Source organism: Euprymna scolopes, chromosome 29 (assembly GCF_053919585.1).
Source record: "Euprymna scolopes isolate OS-2025 chromosome 29, ASM5391958v1, whole genome shotgun sequence".
Lineage (NCBI taxonomy): Eukaryota > Metazoa > Mollusca > Cephalopoda > Sepiida > Sepiolidae > Euprymna > Euprymna scolopes.
Window position 1 is genome coordinate 1,917,098 of NC_136510.1, and position 10,171 is coordinate 1,927,268.

The following is a 10,171-nucleotide window of genomic DNA, read 5'->3' on the forward strand; positions in this document are numbered from 1 at the left end:
ATATAATATCTTAAATTGGCTTGGTATTTTCTGTTCTGATTGAAATTGAAAGATAAATTAAAAAAAAAAAATCACTGCCATCATCTTTTTTGTGAATGAAGCAACATCCAGATACGAATGATTCCAGTTTTTTTTTGTTTTTTTTTTCCATATAATTATCACTCAGAATACGGAGCCAGCCATGGTTCTCCCCAGAATGTGCTGCTGCCATCGCGCACAGAAATCACTTTTTCCATAGTAACCAACGTAATAGATGCACTGAGACTAAAGCTGCTTTCAGGACTGCCAGCAACCACTGTAAAAGAGTAATAAAAGATTCAAGGGAGCTATATGCTCAGTCTGTTCAATCCAAAGTAGCTGAGCGGCGGCTTGGTTCCCACCAGTTTTGGCAAATAAAATATAGGATCCTGAATAGAAGTGTGCGTTCTCTCCCAACCATCATCAATGGACCTGAGGTCATCTTGTCAGCATCAGACAAGGCCAAACTATTTGCCAAGAACTTTGCAGCTAATTCTACCTTATGTGACGAAGGTCATCAATTCCCAGTATTTCTTCCTATAACAGACAACACACTATGCAACATACAAATATCTGTGCGTGAGGTCGCCAAGCTAATCAAGAACCTTAATTCCAGTAAAGCAACTGGCCCTGACGGCATTCCAATTATAGTGTTGAAAAAGCTTCGACCAGAACTTGCCCCCATACTTACAAAACTGTTTAAGCGCTGCCTTAAGGAGAAGTGCTTCTCCACACCCTGGAAAACCTCATCAGTATGCCCTGTATTTAAGAATTTAGGTGATAAGTCATCTCCCTCCCAGTACAGACCAATAAGTCTCCTGTGTGTCATGAGCAAGTTGCTGGAATCCATATTAAATAGAGAAATAGTCAACCGCATCAACAGAAATAACATTCTTAGTGACATGCAATATGGTTTCCGGTCTGCCAGATCTACAGCAGATGTGCTAATGGTTATATCCCATAGGATTAGTGAATCTCTTGAAAAAGGCTTCCTTTCTAGGGCAATTGCTCTTGACATATCAAAGGCCTTCGATAAGGTATGGCATAAGGGCCTACTTCACAAGATTTCCAGCTATGGTATAACTGGTTTTCTCAATCATTAAATCTTTTCTCTCTGATAGGCTCATAAGAGTAGTGGTTGATGGGTAAAAATCAGAGGCCCTCAGTATTAATGCTGGAGTCCCTGATCTACATCAATGATCTCCCAAAACACATACTTAATTCATTCGTTGACATCTATGTTGGTGACACGACCATCTATGGTAACACATCTAAGGCTGTAAATGACAAAGTTCTCTCTGATTCTCTCTCTTCTGATCTTGAGCGCACAGTACAGTGGGGGAAGAGGTGGCTGGTTACTTTTAATGCATCTAAGACCAAGCTCCTATCATTACATCATAAACTCTCTGATCCCCACCTGGCATCAGTTGAAATGGATAGCTCTCGTCTAGGGGAGGCTCTATGTTTTGATAAGCTTCTGGGATTGACTTTAATCCTGACCTGAAATGGAACACGTACATCAAGACTATTGCCAAGGTCGCTGAGAAAATGGTGGGATCCTTCTACTGCTCCAGTAGATATCTCACTGCTGATGCAATTCTCTATCTATATAAAAGCCGAGTACGTCCAAGGATGGAGTACTGCTGCCACATCTGGGCAGGAGCTGCTAAAAACAGCCTATCCTGCCTTAACAGAGTACAAAATAGACTTTGTGGCTTAGTGGGGGATGCTCTTTTCTCTTCCCTGCAACCTCTCTACCACAGAAGAGACGTAACGAGCCTGTCTTTGTTTTATTGTTACTTCCATGGTAAGTGCTCGTCTGAGCTCCAATCCCTGCCCCCCCTCACCAATCTTTCACGATAAACACTAGTCTAGCTGAAACTATTGTCAAAAATTTTCCCCACTCTTTAACTGTGCCAAAACCAAAATGTAGATTCCATGAACAAAGCTTCTTTCTTAGAAGTGCACGCCAGTGGAACTCTCTTCTGTCTACCTGTTTCCCACCTGACTACAACTTAGATGTCTTCAAGTCCAACATAAACAAATTCCTGATGAACCACCCCCTTAAGTAAGACACTTTAACAAATCTCCAATACTAACGATTACTACAATACTATCCCATTGATTACTGTCCACTCAGTGACCCTTATCCCCGAGTGGCTTCCGGGCCTTGATAAGTGGTGACTTCCATTTAAAAAAACAAAAAAAAACTTTAATTTTTCTTTCAAGACAAATACTGCATGATATATAGTTTGTATTTCAAGAAAATTAACTGCCAAAAAACCATTTCTAAATACCAAATTGTGTCTTGTGTCCATTTTAACCAATGAGTGAGAGGGGATGTTGTGCAACATAACAATTTCTTCCAAAAATCAAATATGATCAAAAACTGCATTTTACATTTATTTATAACAGAAATTATGGAAATTCCAGTTGTCCCATCTGTTGGATATTCCTTTTAATGGACGTCCAGCGTGAATGCAAACCCCATGATATTGTACAATCTGTGTTAAAACTGAAACATACTTAACAACTCTGGTTTATGTAGTTTCAGAATATATCTATGGGAGTCTATTTCCAAAACCCTTGTAGGAATTTGTGACATCTTTGGACAGAACAGGTACTACACTTTGATTTATATATTTTATTTCCCAAACAAAAAGTTAACAAAACAACATTAGGTACAAGACCAATAAAAAAAGTGGGGAGGGGGTCTATGGTTATGCTTGTTACTGTGCCTTTGATTTTTCTAAACTGTTGCTCATAATACCACAATCACATATCACCATAATACCACATTCACATAAGGTGTTGTCCAACTTAAGATTCCCAAATAGTCTTTTTTTATTGTCAAGCACTTTACATTGAAATGAAATGTCTGTCACTTAAGCCTATACGCGCAGACCATGATGTTAAAATCATAAGATCACTCTCAGCCGTCTTAAATGATATTTATTCTTTATGTAAATGTTAATTTCAACTATATTTTCAACTGCGGTTAACGTTGGCCGAGTGGTTTGTTCCTTGTTAATATAGTAAGAGATAGCTTCGTGGTCGGGTTCAAATCTCCAAACCAGCGGTAATCGTGACTTCCTGCACTGATAATTCCTGAAAGGATGTTACACTAGTGCCTGTAGGTATTAAAAATAATTATAGTAATCTAATATATAAAAGGCTATGTGTCTGTCTGTGTCCATATTTTCAAACTCTCTTCCGAAGCTAAAAATCGCAGAGCGGCGCTAAGGGCCTCAAATGATTGGATTTTTTACGAGCTGTTCTTTTATGGGTCTTTAGCTAAAGTTAAAATAGTTTTTAAGGGTCAAAAACTGGTCAAAATTGAAAAAAAAATCGTTATACATTTTGTACATTCATATTAGTTTATTTTAAATTTTTAATCAGTTCATATGTGTGTCATGTAGGTACAGTGGTAACGTCACCAGCTTTGAATATTAGTTTTGCTTTCGGTTTCGATTCTAGCTGATAGGCACTAAATATTTTTTTTTTTTTTACTTTTGAAATCATGACTTTATAATATATACGAAATCTGGACAAATTAAAATATATTTAAGCTTATTTTATGACCAGGCAAAGCCCCCCCCCACACACACTAGTGTGTGTGTGGGGTAATTTATAAAATATGTATGGCAATTAGCTTAATCGCCATATATATTTTATAAATTACTAACTAGCTCTACCTATGTATTGAGCACTTTTGAAGTAAATACTTAAAGTTTACGCACAAATTTATACTTTCGTATATTAATTTATGTGAGTAAATGAAGTAGTTATATATATATATACTAGCAAAAGTACCCGTCGTTGACTAGGTTCAAAAACAGCCTACAGAAAATGGACTGATTTATGAAAGTATGATAGATTATGAAAAGGGAGAGTTGTAAAGAGATAGCTTCGAATTTGGGGGTATCAAAACCAAAGCAAAATATGATGAAAGTAAAAATAAAATAGATAAACCCCATAATTTATTATACCATACCTGTTCACACTGAAACACTTATCACAATATTCTGTGGATCTATATTTAAAAACCTTGTTAAACTTTGACATATTTCCATTCTATAGAGGTCAGGCACGAACGAACACCCCATAATTTTATTATACCATATTTCTTCAAACTGAAACATAATTATCAAAGTATACTTACGCAAATAGATATGAAAATTCTTTATTAAAGTTTGTGCCTATCTCCATTCTATGTAGGCCAGGCGCGAACGCAGACCCCACAATTTTATTATACCATCCCTATTTAAGTTAAAACATACTTATCAAAGTATTATGTACATCTATATCAAAAACACTTGTAAACGTTTTTTTTTTTTTTAAATTTTTTATTTCCATACTTTGTGAACCAGGCGCGAACGCAGACCCCACAATTTTAATGAACCACTGTTCTGCCAGATCAAACATACCCGTTCCTGTGTCTCGATAGATCTTTTATCATTATATGTAATCAGTTTTTTAAAGTAGTCAACCATATAGGAGCCTAGTCGTGACCACACACACACACACACGCTTTCAGCTTTATATTATATATATATATATATATATATATATAATATTATATAAAAATTTTGAAAAGCCATTTTTATTCAGTAAAACATTTCATAGGTGTGGGATGAGTGGGATAAAAAGTTAAAAAAAAAAAAAAAAAAAAAACTGTTAGAAAGGGTTGGGAGGGCTTTACTATGTAGTAGACCGTTTGCTGTTTTCAAGCTTGATGGGGGCCCGAAAACAAGCAGATTGATCTCTAAATGAGGCTGAATTCTTGGGGGAGAAAAGATAGAGGAATCCTGGCCTGAAAGCTAAGAAAGTGTTATTTTAGTTTGACTTTGTTTGACACAGCAATGGCATTAGGTGAAATTAAGAATTATTTTTGTTGATCAGGTGATCCTATCTTTTAAAGGGGGGGGCGATAACATGTGTACGAACATGAAATTGTTTTAGTATATTATTATAGAGTTTTATTATATATGTTTTAGTATATTATTATAGAGTTTTATTATATATGTTTTAGTATATTATTATAGTTTTATTATATATGTTTTAGTATATTATTATAGAGTTTTATTATATATGTTTTAGTATATTATTATAGAGTTTTATTATATATGTTTTAGTATATTATTATAGAGTTTTATTATATGTTTTAGTATATTATTATAGAGTTTTATTATATATGTTTTAGTATATTATTATAGAGTTTTATTATATATGTTTTAGTATATTATTATAGAGTTTTATTATATATGTTTTAGTATATTATTATAGAGTTTTATTATATATGTTTTAGTATATTATTATAGTTTTATTATATATGTTTTAGTATATTATAGTTTTATTATATATGTTTTAGTATATTATTATAGAGTTTTATTATATATGTTTTAGTATATTATTATAGAGTTTTATTGTATATGTTTTAGTATATTATTATAGAGTTTTATTATACATGTTTTAGTATATTATTATAGAGTTTTATTATACATGTTTTAGTATATTATTATAGAGTTTTATTATATATGTTTTAGTATATTATTATAGTTTTATTATATATGTTTTAGTATATTATTATAGTTTTATTATATATGTTTTAGTATATTATTATAGTTTTATTATATATGTTTTAGTATATTATTATAGAGTTTTATTATATATGTTTTAGTATATTATTATAGAGTTTTATTATATATGTTTTAGTATATTATTATAGAGTTTTATTATATATGTTTTAGTATATTATTATAGAGTTTTATTATACATGTTTTAGTATATTATTATAGAGTTTTATTATACATGTTTTAGTATATTATTATAGAGTTTTATTATACATGTTTTAGTATATTATTATAGAGTTTTATTATATATGTTTTAGTATATTATTATAGAGTTTTATTATATATGTTTTAGTATATTATTATATAGTTTTATTATATATGTTTTAGTATATTATTATAGTTTTATTATATATGTTTTAGTATATTATTATAGTTTTATTATATATGTTTTAGTATATTATTATAGAGTTTTATTATATATGTTTTAGTATATTATTATAGAGTTTTATTATGTTTTAGTATATTATTATAGAGTTTTATTATATGTTTTAGTATATTATTATAGAGTTTTATTATATATGTTTTAGTATATTATTATAGAGTTTTATTATATATGTTTTAGTATATTATTATAGAGTTTTATTATATATGTTTTAGTATATTATTATAGTTTTATTATATATGTTTTAGTATATTATTATAGTTTTATTATATATGTTTTAGTATATTATTATAGTTTTATTATATATGTTTTAGTATATTATTATAGAGTTTTATTATATATGTTTTAGTATATTATTATAGAGTTTTATTATACATGTTTTAGTATATTATTATAGAGTTTTATTATACATGTTTTAGTATATTATTATAGAGTTTTATTATACATGTTTTAGTATATTATTATAGAGTTTTATTATATATGTTTTAGTATATTATTATATAGTTTTATTATATATGTTTTAGTATATTATTATAGTTTTATTATATATGTTTTAGTATATTATTATATAGTTTTATTATATATGTTTTAGTATATTATTATATAGTTTTATTATGTTTTAGCATATTATTATAGAGTTTTATTATATATGTTTTAGTATATTATATATTATATATATATTATAGTTGCCAGACTACAGAATACCCAAAAAGCTTCCGTATGAGCTCCAGCATGGCAAGCGCTCTCATGGGAGCCAGAGAAAATAGTTAAGATGCTTTAAAATAATCATTGAAGGCCTTCAATGTTAATCTGTATTCATGGAAGCAGACAGTTTCAGATAGGACCAAGTGGCAGGCCACTGTTCATGATGGTACCTGCCAATATGACAGTAACAGGAAAGCTGCTGAAGAGAAATGCATGCAGCACAGAAAAAAAAACATACTTTGAAGGCCCAGCTCTGCTACCATTCTTTGTTCTCACTGCAAAACTTTACAAGCATGGATTGGGCTTATCAGTCATCTCCGCACTCATTAATGACAACCTCTTCACCCTGCTCCTGGATGATCAGGTCGCCCTTGTCATTCTGATGGCCGAACAATATATAGATGTTAAGTGATTGTGAAAAGACGTTTGTGTGTGGTTCAGTTGGAGATGAGGCACCAAGTTCCAGATAGGGCCAAGTGACAGGCTGCTGTTCACAATGGTACCTCCCAATATGAAAGTGACCACTGATAAAGATGAGCAAGAGATTATTCCAGTAGATTGGCAGGATCTTCCAAGGACAGGTGCTTGCAAATATCTTGGTTTGACTTTCAGCTTTGGCTACAGTGTATTTGATGAAATCACTGCTTGAATTAATGCTATCTAGCTGAAATGGATCACTGCCACTGGTGTCCTCCATGATTTCTGGATGAGCGGTTCAAGATCTAATCTGCTGTAGTATGACCAGTTTTGTATGGCTTCGAGTTCTGTTCATCAACGAAGGAAGCAGAATGACTATCAGTTATGAAGATGAAATTGTTGGATTTCAGATCCAATCAGACATTAGCATTTACAAAATGTCATTCGCCATTGTTACTTTAATTACATAAAGCAAGAAAATTGTCTGCGCTCAGGAAAATATACAACTATCTTTTTTTTTGTGGCAAAATAGAACTGACCAATTTCATTACAAATATGTTGTACAACAGTAACACTCGGATTATTGTTATATGCACTTACATTGTCAGCTTTATGAAGAGCTATTTTACCGAGCTCTGTGATAAAACCGAGTTGGCTGTCATTCAGAAATCTGATTTCAGCTTGCTGAGAGTCGTTGTGTACTTTATCAATTAGAAGAGACTTGACATTTAAAATTGTCCACCATCTTAAGACATTGTTTATGAGGACGAACATATCGTTCTTATCCTAGACTGAGTGGGAAGTGCATTACATTTTTTTTTTTTTTTTTTCTGTAAACATTCTGCGGCAAATAGAAACCTGTTGTCTTTCTATTTGATTTGGATAAATGGACATTTTATTTAAATCTGAAAATTAATTAATTTTTCATATTCCAAATGATAGAGTTGTTTAAGATTGGCCATTTTTGTGATTCATTTAGCATTTTATGGAGTAAACTAAACCCCCCCCCCCAGAGTTTTTTTTTTTTTTTTTTTTTTACAATCTACATGAAAATATAACTTACAACAAAATATTACACTTACTCCAATTGAATAAAAAAAAAAAATTACTCCAGATGTGAATGTTTGGATTACTATTCTCATCTTTAATATTATTTTCACAACGTTTCAGCTGATGTAACCTCTGAACATGTTCAGGCGTATCTTGTTGAACTCTGGAATGTACATTAGATTTTAAACAGAATCCTTTATTAATTCATGGGTATAGCAAGCTCTCTTTCCATCAGCCGTCACAATTGTATTCTTAGTATCCTTCAGAACTGAATTTTACCTAGTACTTCGTCTGTTATGCAACAGGTCTTTGCGGACAATACAAATTATCAATCTTCACCTCCAAACTCAGAAATATAAATATAATGTAAATATTTCTTTGAATTTCTTAAGATGAGGAGAAATCGTTTTTTAGCCCCCCCCCCCCCCAAAAAAAAATTTTTTTTGTTGGTTGTGTCATGAAATCACTTGAGATATTAAAGCGTATTAGAAAAATGCTTGAATAACATAGTGATTTTTTTTTTTTTTCTTTACCTCAAACAAGATGTATTACAACTTGATTATAAGGGACTACTAATTGGAATCATGTCTAACAGGGGAATGTGGGGAGTTGAGTAGCAAGATGTTTGTTCACATTACATTTATATTTCTGCATACAAATAATCGGAAGCAGGAAGGGAATTACAAAGTTTAGCAGTTTGAAGGAAGAAATTGTTAATAGAAATCTTTTCGGCATCTAGGATCTTTACAGTGAAGGAGTGGAATTTTGCTGCTGTTGTTTGTCGAGAGGATGTAGGTCAAGGGGCATAAGTGCTATAAGTTCATCAGAGTACATTCGATTGAAGTACTTGTAAAACCGGTACAGGGATGCAACATTGTGACTAGAGCTTGGCTGACAGTGGGGGACCTATTTGAAATTCTTTTTTGGACCCTGTCTAGAGTGAGAGACTACTGGCAGATGCCCCAGTCGAGACGTGGCAACAATACGTCATGCATGGGCGAATGGTGGCTTTGTAAACGTACAGGATACTCTCAGGTGTGAGTAGTCTTCCCGCACAGACAAAACCACCTTGGTGGCCTTGTAGAGGTGTAGGATACTGTTTTGAACGATGAGCTCTCAGGCAGTGCTATTTGTCATGTTAATCGGTTCAGTTATTTAAAATTATGGCCAATTAAAAAATACATTTAAATGGAATATTTTTTTCAAAGAATTTAATATTTTTGTGTGATCTTCACAAAGTTTCTGTAGTTGTACTGTTTGTTCTTCTTCAGCAACTGTTTTTTTTCTTTTTTATCATAGTCGCTTTCACTAAGGATTGAACTCACCATCTCTAGGTAGAATCTTTTTTACATGCTTTTTATCATTATTGAAGAAAAGAAAACATTAACTTATACAAGATATTAAGGTTACGAAATGAAAGCATTGTAACCCAAGTGGATTGAAAAAAAAAAGTTCACTTAAAGCAAGAGATATTGGCTTAATAAAGACATTTAATTTCTTAATCATGAGGTCCTGGATATGACTTAAACTATATCTGATGGTGAGGCCCCAGCTTGCGGGCTTTGGGGAGTGTGGAGCCACCCCTTAATTGCCATTGCTCTCAGGTCCACTCTGACCCAGAGTGGTAGTACCTGTTAGGGTCCCAACTATGGGTTGAATAGAAACCGACTTGAAAAAAAAAAAATTCTATTAAAAAAATGTTTCTTGAAAATAACTGGATTTGGCATTAAATGACCTGAAAAGGGTTGATATGCCATAAAACAATCAACCAACAAATCTTAATCATGAGGTCACCAATTAATTCAAAATATGTTTTTCTGGAATCTAAACATTTTGCGCATACTAATTAGTAAAGATTTTTATGGTTTATACTAGTGATTAATCAGAATATTGGGAGTTTTTCAAAGTATCAGTAATCGGCATTGGAGCTGAATAATTTGGACCCGATACCAAAATAATAACACAT

General features: G+C 32.0%; 1 protein-coding gene and 1 long non-coding RNA gene across 2 annotated transcripts in view; one reads left to right on the plus strand and one right to left on the minus strand.

Annotated features, from left to right (window-relative positions):
- LOC145252437 (uncharacterized) overlaps positions 1-10,171 on the minus strand; it is a 100,583-nt gene that overhangs the window by 59,321 nt on the left and 31,091 nt on the right. The gene's annotated exons all lie outside the window — the stretch shown is intronic.
- Positions 1-10,171, plus strand: part of LOC145252433 (long-chain-fatty-acid--CoA ligase 5-like) — a 197,155-nt gene that overhangs the window by 16,082 nt on the left and 170,902 nt on the right. The window lies entirely within an intron of this gene.